This window comes from Dipodomys merriami, unplaced genomic scaffold (genome assembly GCF_024711535.1).
Source record: "Dipodomys merriami isolate MVZ:Mamm:240054 unplaced genomic scaffold, mDipMer1.0.p SCAF_20, whole genome shotgun sequence".
NCBI lineage: Eukaryota > Metazoa > Chordata > Mammalia > Rodentia > Heteromyidae > Dipodomys > Dipodomys merriami.
This window is the reverse complement of record NW_027203382.1, coordinates 14,668,048-14,680,127: the sequence shown is the minus strand read 5'-3', so window position 1 is coordinate 14,680,127 and position 12,080 is coordinate 14,668,048. Positions and strand designations below refer to the sequence as shown.

At 36.3% G+C, this 12,080-nt stretch overlaps 1 protein-coding gene across 1 annotated transcript in view; it reads right to left on the bottom strand.

Moving 5' to 3' along the window:
- Positions 1–12,080, bottom strand: part of Mef2c (myocyte enhancer factor 2C) — a 185,911-nt gene that overhangs the window by 166,529 nt on the left and 7,302 nt on the right. Inside the window, exon 2 of the mRNA XM_070031119.1 lies at positions 2,354–2,447. The gene's annotated coding sequence lies outside the window, so the exon portion shown is untranslated. The remainder of the gene's footprint in view (positions 1–2,353; positions 2,448–12,080) is intronic.

The following is a 12,080-nucleotide window of genomic DNA, read 5'->3' as shown; positions in this document are numbered from 1 at the left end:
ACAGAAGAGTGAGTTCAACATTCAACCTACCCTCCCAAGCTTCACTTGAAAGGAGAAGGTTGATTTAACAGGCAAGTACAAGTAGATCTGAACAATCTTCACGCTTCTGGCTCATTACCATTGTGACTATTAGTACAGCTAAAAGGAAGATGTCATTTTTATTCTAGAAAAGCAGGGCAAACTGTCACAAGCAAAAGCCATCTGAAATAGTATGCAGATTATTACCTACATTTTGCTTGCCTGTTTGTTTTTCATATGGTGAGTTTGCTACTATCATGACTTCATTTTAATAGTATCACAAAGAACATCTATGTCAAGTTTTTATTTAAAGTACTTCTTAAAAAATCCAGAATTTTAAAGGTACACAGATATTTTGAATACTAATGTTTGTCTGTAGTAGTAAATAAAGGAAATTAATTTTGTTTTTTAAAGGTTCACAAATGGTTTGACAAAGCAAACCATTTGAAGAACCATGTGAGTTTATAGCTATAATGTTTAAAATTAATGTAATGAATTGTGATGGCCTATGAGCAAATAGATATGAGCAAATAGATAAAGCTGGTTCATGAATTTCAATCATGTTGTGTTTGGTACATTAAAGAGGGCATGTCTGTTTGTCATAGTGCACTTCTGTTTTAGATTTATTTTTCCTTAAGCCACTTCATTTTACCTTTTCATATTTTAAAGAATCATTTAATGATAAACATAACAAACCCATAGTTATCAATGATAATGGTAGCATTCAAAAGTATATACAACCCCACATTGTGGATAACTTGAAAACAATTTGGATCTGGAATGTATCACAGTTGGTCTTTGAAAATATAAGCTTTTTCCTCTCAGCAGATTTAGCTTCTTAATTATGTGTGACCCAAGTTAATATTAGCATTCGTTTCCTTCCTCAAAACCTTTAATAGTTGAAGGGAAACAGAAGAGGTTATGTAGAAATATACAGTATGCACTCACCTGAAATTTTAAATTTTCATTACAAGTAGTGAAGTAGTTAACTTAAGAGTTTTTTTTAAATGTTCCTCTTTTAAACAACTCCCAACTTGGTATTTATTTATTTTCTTAAATTTACAAAACCATCTTGATCCTTGTCACCTCATATTACTTGGCTAGGATTACAATATTTTCTCATATAGAGAGAGGCTTGTCCTGTGTGTTAGGAAACTCAATTAATTGAGTTCAAGACTTTTGTGGCTGGGACTGTAGCTCGGTGGTAGAGTGATTGCCTAGTGTATAAAAGGGCCTAGATTCAATCAGCAACACTGCAAAGACTTTAAAAATCCTAAGTCTTACTGTTGGATGTGTACTTTCTAGGATTTTGTTAGCTTACAGTTTAGATGAATTCTCCAAACTCTTCTAGGTCTATGCTTGCAAATTAAACAGTAAAGAAAAGATTGTACCATTTAAGCCAATTAGATTATAGAGGTCTAACCTGTTAAATAAAAGGTGATTTTTCTTTCACAAAATATTGACATGTGGGATCGATATACTATTTAATAAACCAGCGTTATGTATTTATAGGGGCTAATCACCAAATAGTCCTTTCATTAAATAATTAACGTGTTTTATTTCAGTGCAAGTTTACATTGTTTTTCCCCCAAAAGAATTATACTTAGCAATATATTTAATTAAAATGCCAAGGAAATTAAAGAGTGTGTGATATTTGGAATTTCTAAATGTAAGGAAAGCTAATATTTCAATCTCCCATCAATTGCCTACCATCTTACTCCCCCGCCCCCCCTCACTATTTCCCTACATTAAAGCAGCAGTCTACTAAAGCCCTGTACACTGGGTCTGCCTGCTTTTAAGCCTGGCCCACGCTGGGTGTAGCTCTTGAAGTGAGCTTTAAAAAATTATTTTAAAGTGAACTGGGGCGGTTGCTACAGCAACCCACCCTGAGATGAAGAAAGGCCATGGATTAATTTACCTCTCAAGATTATTCAACTCTATAGTATTTGTTCTTCAGTCAGAACTTGGAACATAAACATGATAATTGAATATGGAAGTTCAGAAGACTCTAAAACCATAGTAGGATGTAACATCCATAGCATGAAACATACTCTGATTTTTTTGTAGTTGGATAATATACATGACTCCTTGTGAAATGAATTAATTGTAATGAATACTTGGAAGGTAACCCCTGAAATGTGATGTGAGTTTTCAACAAAAATGGCATTGCATTGCTTAAAATAGAAACTAGAATATGGCTATTTAAATCATTATCGAGAATATATGTATATATATGAGAAAGATAATGATTTAAATAGCCTTATGGACAAAGAATTTGGCAATTGTACCTTTGTGATAACTTTGTGGTAATGATAAAAGAAATGTGGGCACTCACCACATACACTTCACCACCACAGTCATTTGCCTTCCATTCTTTACTTCATCTCCTCATAGAAGTTACTTCACAGTTTGCAGCTCTTCTTTGGCACCTGAACAGGAGTAAAATATAAGAAGTATATAGTAATTTTTTTAAAAGGTGACATCAAAGTACATTAGATTTCTTTCTAAAATTTCTAAAGCAATAATTCGGACTTTAAACAAAAACATGCACTGGCTAGAAAAAGGCCTTCCATGACCATTTGTGATAAAAGATTGTTAAAAGAAACAGCGTATACCACAAATGTAAACTGCAAAAATTCAGTAGGTACAGTGACATTTGTTAGGTACTCAAACAATCAGAATACACAACACATGAACTGATTGTGATTAAGAATCTACAATATACAAAGTATTTGCGATTTCAGGGCAAGGTTTAAATCATTTTCTTTATCTCATATATAATGACCTTACCTTTGTCTTTATTTTCATGCTTTTAAGTTTATATCTGCTTAAGAATTACAAGGAAAAAAGTCAAAAACATAACTTATCAAGCTAATAAGATTTGTTAAATTAGGAGGTGTTTATAATGCAACTTTAAGTTTCTGTCTAGGCTCATTTTATGTATTATTTTAAGGCCACTTTAAGATATTTTGGGGCTAATGATGTGGATTTAGGAACATTTATGAATTCTATTACTAATAACATCCTACCAAGCAGTGTTTAGCTGTATGGAACACAGACAAATGCTCTTATGTTCTAATCTCTGTGTTAGACTGGCTTTCCATTACTTAAGAGTACAAAAATGAACCCTTCCTTGGCATCAGAATGGGACTAGTCCTAGTAAAAGAGCCGACTGTGCGACCTGTTGGAGCACAAGGTCAATATCCATTTTTCCATTCATAACTGACGATTTTTCATAGCTTTATAAGAGGACTTTATATAAAGTCTCTTTATTCATGGTTTTTATTGTATATTGATTGTGTTTTTTTTTATTATGTTAGGTCAAAGCTAAGAAAAAATAAAGAATTTGGGTCAGCGTTAAGGGATTACTTATGTTGGTTGAATTTCGTCTTTTACATACAGGCCCTGAGTGCATTTCTCTAAACTTGATCTAGTGGTAAGTACTAACTTTCCTGTCCAATTCCTTTCTCCTGTTCTGCTTGTTTTTACAGTCTTTTATTAAAGCGAAAATCATGATACGTATCTCCCAGGGCCTTTTCAGAGTACAGAAATACAATCTTCATGAAATAATGTCTGAAAGGTATTTCAGGACTTTCAAAAATGCCACTACAAATTATGATATATTTCCTATATCAGTAAACCCAGATTAGGCTTGATTAGTAATTTGCTTGCAAGTTTGTGGTTGATTTAAAAGCACTCACATACATAGCTTAATATAATGGGACTTTGCACTTAACTTACAAAATTGTTAAATGTTTCTTTTGGAAATTGATTCTACTGCATTTCAATAGAACCATTCCAACTGATTTTATTTCACAGAAACAAATTTAAGGAATGAATATTCACACTTGCCCCTTTGAACTGTTTTTTTTTTTTTTTTCTGGACACCTGTTTTAAACAGTCATGACCAGGGGTCTGGGTGGAAGTGTTGGGTTAAAAATCTCTTCAAAAGAGCAGCAGCAGTGGAAGTCACTGGACACTGATTTGAACACACACACACACACACACACACACACACACACACACACACACACACACACACACACAACAAATGTCTTAAAACGTTTTGGTACCCACTTCTTTGGGAAGCAGAAGACTGGGATTCAGTCTGCATAGCCCCTTTAAAGACCAGACAAGCCAGGGACATTTCTGGTTTTAGCAACACCCTCTGCTAAGTTACTGATTTCAGGCAGCATCAACACATCCTCTGGTTGATTTGTGTGGAAAGTGAATCCGCTCTGGCTGGGCGCTCCAGAGGGGCGCATCAGCCACACAGGAACTAAGTTATTGCGGTCCTGCCCTCCAGCTCTGCTCTCACCAGCTAGGTACTATTCTCTGCCCTCAGCTACTTCCTCCCACTCGCTTTTCTCCGGATGGATGGGGCTGAGTGGGCGGGGGCTCTTTCCCCAGGGACTTTCTAGAGCTCTGAGGCTGCTAAAAGGGGGTGAGTCCGCCTCGTGCATGCGCCACGGGCGAGGAGGAGGCGGGCTCTGGCTCTCCTGGGGGACCTGCTGGGCCTGGGTGCGCAGAGGGGGCGGCCACGCTGTCTTGGCGCGGGACAGGGAAGGAAGTGCCGGCTGGCTTGTGGTTGTAGGGCGGGGGTGGGTGGGAATTGCGTGGTGTAAGGCAGGGAAGCGGGGCGGAGAGACTGCTGGCGGGTTGATGAAGAGGGTGAATGGTGGCTAGAGGAGCGAGTGCACTCAAGAAGCATGCAGTGACAGCATTGGGGGATTTTCCCTGATGGTTCCATTTGGGGATCGTAGTCTTACATCTTCTAGGTTAAAGAAGGAAGATCCCAGCGAGCTGGAGATGAGATCCAAATGACCTCCATAAACATGAGGGGGTAAAGTAAAATGAGCCCACCCATGCAGAGCGCACAAAGCTTTGGCAGCTCCCCGAAGCCCTCCAAGCATTTGTTATCTTGGGAGGGCCAGAGTGGCTCCTGAAAGTTCGATTGGTGCTTGTGACAGTCAATCAGGATGTTTTTTTTGGGGGGGGCGGGAGAAAGAGGTGAAGTGGGGTGGGTATTTGGATGTGGCTCAAGGGTGCTGTCACTAAGCTTTTTTGATCAAGGCTTTTACTTTAGTACTTGATTCACAGCTCCATTACCAGCCTTTAGCTGGTTATTTGGAGATAAAAGTCTTACCAACTACACTTCCCGAGCTGGCTTCGAACAGCCATCCTCTTATCTCAGCTTCCTGAGTAGCTAAGATTACATCTAGACACCAGCGCTCTATTTATTTTTATTTATTTATTTTTAAACCCGACAGACCAATAAGAAAGAATGGGCCCAGTGCTGGATGCTAAAGCTTAGGTTGTCCAATTATTTCATAAAAACTAGAAGCCAACCACTGTCTCTTGTAGTTAATCTGTGTTGCTGGCTGTGTGCAAGAAAGGCCACAGAATAGAATTTTTAGCTTCAAACCAAGCCAATTTTTTTCTTTTTGCCTCTTGCAAAATATTCCTTTATTGTCACATGGGAACAGTGTTGGGTCAGAGCTGGGAATGTGGCTTATTGGTAGAGTGCTTGCTTAGCACTCAGGAAGTCCTGGGTTCCATTCCTGAATACCACATAAACAGAAAAAGCCAGAAGTGGCACTGTGGCTCAAGTGGTAGAGTGCTAGCCTTGAGCAAAAGAAGCTCAGAGTGTCCAGGCCCTAAATTCAAGCCCAGGACTGGCCAAAAAAAAAAAATGTTGGGTCTTGTGCAAAAGTGCCATCATGAAATACAAATCTCTGATGTTTATTTGGGGTGTGAATGGAGCACCAAGCAATGGTGGAAAGAGCAATGATCCCAAAGCATGGTAAAGCGGATGGTAGCAACTTGATATTTGTGACTATGTAATTAAAATGAAATAAAGCACAGTTATAGTAGCCATGTTTCAAACACTCAGTAGCCACATATTGCAGATTGTGATCTTCCCATCGTTAGTTCTTGGGAGTGCTGCTGTTATTTAAAGTGAAAATAAAGAGAAAAAAAGAAAGAAAAGGCTTGGGTTGAAAAAAAAGGAAAAATTACATGTTTACATGTCTCCTACATGACACTAGCATGACATGTTTAAAAATGAGAATGTCTGCATCTTCCTGTTGAAAAATATTCTGGGGAACACCACACTCATATTTTCTTTAAAGTGAGGAAGACAAATCAAGCCCAGAGAAGCTAAGTGATTCCCCAAATCATGCCATAAACTTGGAAAGAAGATTAAACCACCTGACAATGTCTAGTATATGGTGCCAGACCAGGATACCTTGCCTAGACTTGGGTAGGTAAATTACCTTTATAGAAAGTGACCTGACAGATTTTAGGCATGGATACTTTTTTTTTAAAACAAAACATTGTTAAAGCAGTCATCTAGAAAAAAATTCCATGTAATAAAAATAAGGTATATAGGGAATAATACTGTCTCCTAAATTCAAAATGTATTGTTGGCAGTATCATTGATTCATCCAATGCCTTTTCTAAAAGACCAGGTAGGATATAATGCTGAGCTTGCTTATGTGAATAAAAAATTGTGAGTAAATCATTTTATTATTTTAAATAAGAGCTAAAAAAGCATTTTTAAAGTTAGAGGAAAATTTAATTTAATGTGAGAATTCCTAGCAAAGCATAGCTCTCAAATTTGATAAAGATATATGATGGTTTCTTTTATTTACTCTAATCACTAGGGGAGAATTTGAACCAAGAATGTTAGTAATGATACTTAATTACAAATGACACTATCTGAGACATATAAAACACTTTCTAATTCAGTAGTTTGTTAGAAGTTTATATCCTGTTCTGTGTTTTTCATGTTTGATGTTTGCATTTCTTATTGTTAATTGGGGGTAAAATATTAATATTAATTTTGCTCCTTTGTGGCAAATTAGCTTTAAAATGTACCCATAATGAAGGATCTGACAATATTGAGATTACTCATAAGTGATGAGTAAATTTAAACTGATAACAATAATTGAGCCACAGTTGAGTTCTCCTCTATTTCTTTTATTGCTTTCTCATCTTTTCCTTAGTCCTAAGATTTCAAGACCTAATGGATGAGTCTGGTTGCTTAATTTCTCTTTCATTTACCATTTACACATGGTTCATAGGAGAAAGGGTTCTTCCCATACTTCTTGATGTGCAATAGCCTATATCCTCTATTCAGAGAGAACAAATGAAAAATTTGATAGAACCTGGAAAAATTCTGATGGCTAAAAGTCAGTTGATACTGTCAAAATGTAATTGTAACCATGCACAAATTTTAAACTTCTCTGTGACTCAGTTTCCTTATCTATGAAAGGCAGAACATAATAGGATACCCTCAAAACTTTATTAGGAGCATTCAGTGAGTTGTTCAACATATAGCTCAGGGCCAGGAAGAGAAAGCTGCAGGAAAAGCCATCCTTAATACTATATGAAGAAATTCTACTTCTACGCCATTAAGTTCTCTGTTCACCCATACTGTTTGTCATAGCCGAAAGAAGTAGGTCATCAGAGAGATGGAAATTGATTCATGAAAAGAACTGTTCTTAAATTTTCCCTTTGAAAAAGTGGAAATCTCTTTAGTCCTAAAATTTTATGATATAATGGGTCAGTCAAATGGTTTAATTTCCCTTTCACAGGCATAGAATCTCTAGGCTACTTTAAGGCTTTTTAAATTTTTCTATTTTTCTTTTGAGGAATGCTTCCACATGCTTATTAGCTGCTTAGTTGCTAAAAAGACACTGGGAACACCAGGTCCATCCTCTTTTCACCCCAGTTGACCTTTGGAATGCTGTCCTCAGCCACGAAGGCACTGATATCTTCAGTCTCCTGCTAGCTTAAATTCTTTAGGGCAGAGTCTGCTCAGATTGTCTCCTGATGTCATTCCAAATGTCTGAATGGTCATCTATGGCAACTGGGCTGGGCACAGGCCTCATAGGAAAGGGGAGATCATGGAATGCCTACTAGAGCATTCTGGTCACAAGGGCCTAGAAGCATTCTCTGCTGGATATATAATCAACATTTTTACTTTGTCTAGGGGTTGTATCACTTCTTGAAAAATGAAGCTGTAGTTATTATTACTATTATTTTTTGGTCTTCAAAAATTACACTGGGGATGTTCACAATTCCTATTGATTACATAATTGATAAAAGTATATATTACAGAAAAAGTAGATTCTATTAGTAAAATCTGTCTATGTGCCATTGGGCCAATAATCTTTATTAAGAATACTGTTAAAATAAAGGACTATAGAAATAGGTAGCATACTGTGAAATGTACTTTGTTTCTTCTATCTTTCTAGGTAATTTTCCAAGCGACTATTTTTTATTTAAATGAGAGATTATAGCATTTAAAAATATTAACCTAAAATTAAGTCAAACAAAATAATGTAAAGTTTGTCTTTTAGAAGGAAAGATGATGCACATGCTTCTAATATATGATATATGTAATAGGTTTAAAAATAAGGATATAATTATATAATTTTCAGGAAGAGAATTTATTTTCTTTGGAATAAAATATCTCTAAATCAGTTTCGGGTATAGTGAGAATCAGGAGTAGTTTTGCACACTAAACTTAAGTCAATGTTAAAATCAGCCTGTACCCAAACATGGTAGCTCATGCCTGTAGTCCTAGCTACTATAGGGTTTGAGATTAGAAAGACTGACAGGAGGCCAGCCACAAAAATATGCGAGACTCCCCCAATCTCAACCAATAAAATCTGGCTGTGAGGGCATGCGCCTGTCATCTTTGATGAATGGGACACAAATCATGATCCTATTGAAAATAATGACAGCAGTAAAGGCCAGAAGTGGTAGAGCACTTTCCTCACAAGTACTAGGCCTCGAGTTTGAATCTTACCGCCCCCACCCCCACCAATATCACCACCAAAAACCCCCCTCAGTTTCAACAGTGTATTCATTGTGTCAGAGACTCAAACTGAAAAGATCTGATTTGTTTTGGGATATTATTGACTTATTTGGCCATATTTAAATCTCTCAAAGCAATACCATTTTACAAATGCAATATAATAAAATAATAATATCTTATTAGATTAAGATAATCTTTAACAAGAGAGTGGGTTAAAACAACTTAACTTCAGAAGTCCTACATGTAATGGCCACTCTGTATTGTTTTATCCAAACAACTTCTTAGAGGAGTATCATTATCACAATTTTGCAGATTTTGAGAATGAAACTGTGAGGACCAACTTTACTTGCCAAGTAGCTCATCATGATAGAACCTTTTCTCAGCACCAGATGATATCAGTGGTATACTTTTCTTCTCCATGGGAAACTATTTCAGAAATACATGCTTAATTGCAAGTAGACAGTTAAGGACTATTTGCTTATTTCAGTGATTCTTTGCTCAAAGTCTGTTTAGAAATCTTCTCAGGTGTTTGCTGCATGGTCTTAAGAACAGCCTCATTTGGCAAACAATTACTTATACAGATAAATTTGTTGACCAAAGTAAGTCTAAACCAAATGTAGTGAACAGGATGGAAACTAAGCTTTGATTATAAAGCCTCAGATTCTTTGGGATTTGATTCATAAATTCACATTAACTACAGGTGAGTAAAAGAATCCCAAGGATATTTCTTATACAAATATATAGATTAAGAACAGTGTTACTAAGTAGCACTCGTGAAAATCTGATAACTTTACAAAAATCAGTAAAACTAATTAACAGTTATATATTATGAACTGCATGGAAATGTGTATGTGTGTGCATGCATGCACATGCGCATGTGCATGCCACTATTGGAGGTTGAACTCAGAGCCTTTCACTCTTACTTGGCTTTTATGTTTCGCGTCTGCACTCTGCCATTGTAGTTACCCACCTCGTTTGTCATTCTGCTGGTTAATTGGAGATGAGAATTTCTGACTCTTCTGCTTGGGTTGGCTTCAAACTGTGAGCCACAGATCTCAGCCTCCAGAGTAGAAGGATTATGTGGGTGAGCCATTGTGTCTAGCCAAGGAAATGTGAATGTATCTTGCTTTGTAAAGAATTGTAAATGAGAAGACAGTGAATTAGATTTTTGGCTCAGATTTAGTAACCATATATCTTTAATATTTTAACTGCCCTTTTTGTAAAATGAGGAAGGTAGAGAATCTACCTATGATTATCATTTTGCTGAAATTGTATTTCTACAGCCATTTAAAACCTGCTCCGTAGAAAACACTCAATAAATGATCACTATACTTTATTTTGCTTTCAAGTACCATCTCATGTTCCTGAAAACATCATATAGTCATAGTTACATAATGATATTTTAGAAGTTGTTTTCTTTTTCTATCAGGTTTCATACTTCAGAGCAGTTTTTATTTCATGCTAGAAAATTTGATATTTTAAGTAAATATAGAACATATTTATGATAATTTGTTAATTAAATCAATATATTATACCAAGATGTCTCCCATTTTGGCATTGTTTATATTATCTTTGTCAGTGTTCTATGTAATATTGTTGTCAGAGAAACTTTTTTTCTGTTCATACTGGGTTTACTTGGACTTATGAAAGAATTATATACCCATTTGCCTATAGAATAAGGTTCCAAGATGACATTTTTTTTTCGTTTGTCTCAGACATCTTCTAAATTGCTTATTGATTATATCATCTTACACTTAAATGTAAGGAACTTGTGCATAAATGCATAGAATCAGGGTTTTCCTTTTAAATCTAGGTTTTTGACTCCTTTGGAATCAATGATCACAAGTGTCATATGGACCAATTTGTGAAGTGGCTGAGGTTTGTCTGCACCATGTCTTTCTCTCCACTCACCTTCAACTTGCCCTTCTTTCATTTTGGCATGCTCTACAAACCGAGCAGAGCAGTAATTTTAAAAAATCAATAATGGCTCCTTTTTGAGTGCCTCTATTTCCTCTTGGCCTTCCTTCCACTGATGCAACTTACAAGGACCTTTCTTTCCTGAGTAGCAACTTCAGGCCCCACAACTTTTGGGATTAGGTTCTATTTGAGCAGCTCACTCTTTACCTGCCTAAGCGATAGTACACTAGCAATGTGTTATGGCTTTTAATGAATGTTTCCTTACAGCTTTTCTGAAAATGTGTTTAGACACAAAAGAATTCACAGTCGACAATTTCTCTGCTGCTTCAAGACGTGTTTTTTCTTTTTTAGAATGTCCCAGATCCCTCCTATGGCCAGCCACTCAATGGTACAGAGATAAACAGTAGGTGCAAGTGTATGGAAAGCTTGGTTCTCACTTGAGGAAGACATTTTATTGTTTTTGAAAATATTGGAATCAGATGATGAGCTTGAACACTGGAGTACATTTTCCACCTCTAAATATTGTAAAACTGTTGCCAGAGCCTCTTTATTCTCTCTTTGCATTTGACTCACGTATCTACTTGCATATTTTGTGCCGCAGTAGGTATGCTGCCACAGACATCGGTGATGCCATTTGTGATTATTTCTCTCAAAGTTCTTGAGGTAGGTATGAGAAACTTGTGAAAAGAATATGTGCAGCTTCATGGATGATGGGGAGAATTTTGGAGAGAGGCTTAGGGTCGAAGGGCAGAGTCTATATTGCTTTTTACCCTCTTTTCATCACAAACAGAACATCTTGATCCACCCAGCGATGAAGCACATAGATCACTTTCAAACTTTGTTTATCTTTAAACTATGAAACAGATTGCATTTTGTATTAAAAATCTTTCTCTGAAGAGATTCACAGTGAGTAGGTAGGATTCAAAGTAAAAGAATTTCAATACTACTGAAATATTTTTACTACTTTTGTGTTACCTTTGACCACCCAATAGGTAACCAATAGACTGATTTCTCTCTTTTCCAGATGTTTGTTTCCTTGCTTTTTTTTTTTTTTTTGCTTCCTATCTTCATTTTCAATTGTAGATTCCTTATCAGTTGGAAACTCACTAAAAGCAGACACACACCCCAAGATACACATACAGGCACATAGGCATACACACACGTGCACACACACACACACGCACACACACACACATGATTAACATCTAGCTTTGTCACTTTGCTTTGAAAAATGAGATTTTCTATTTTAGAACTTTAAACTACTATTAGTAATATTGTTCTATTTATTGAAAACATAAAATGTAAAACCCCTATCAAA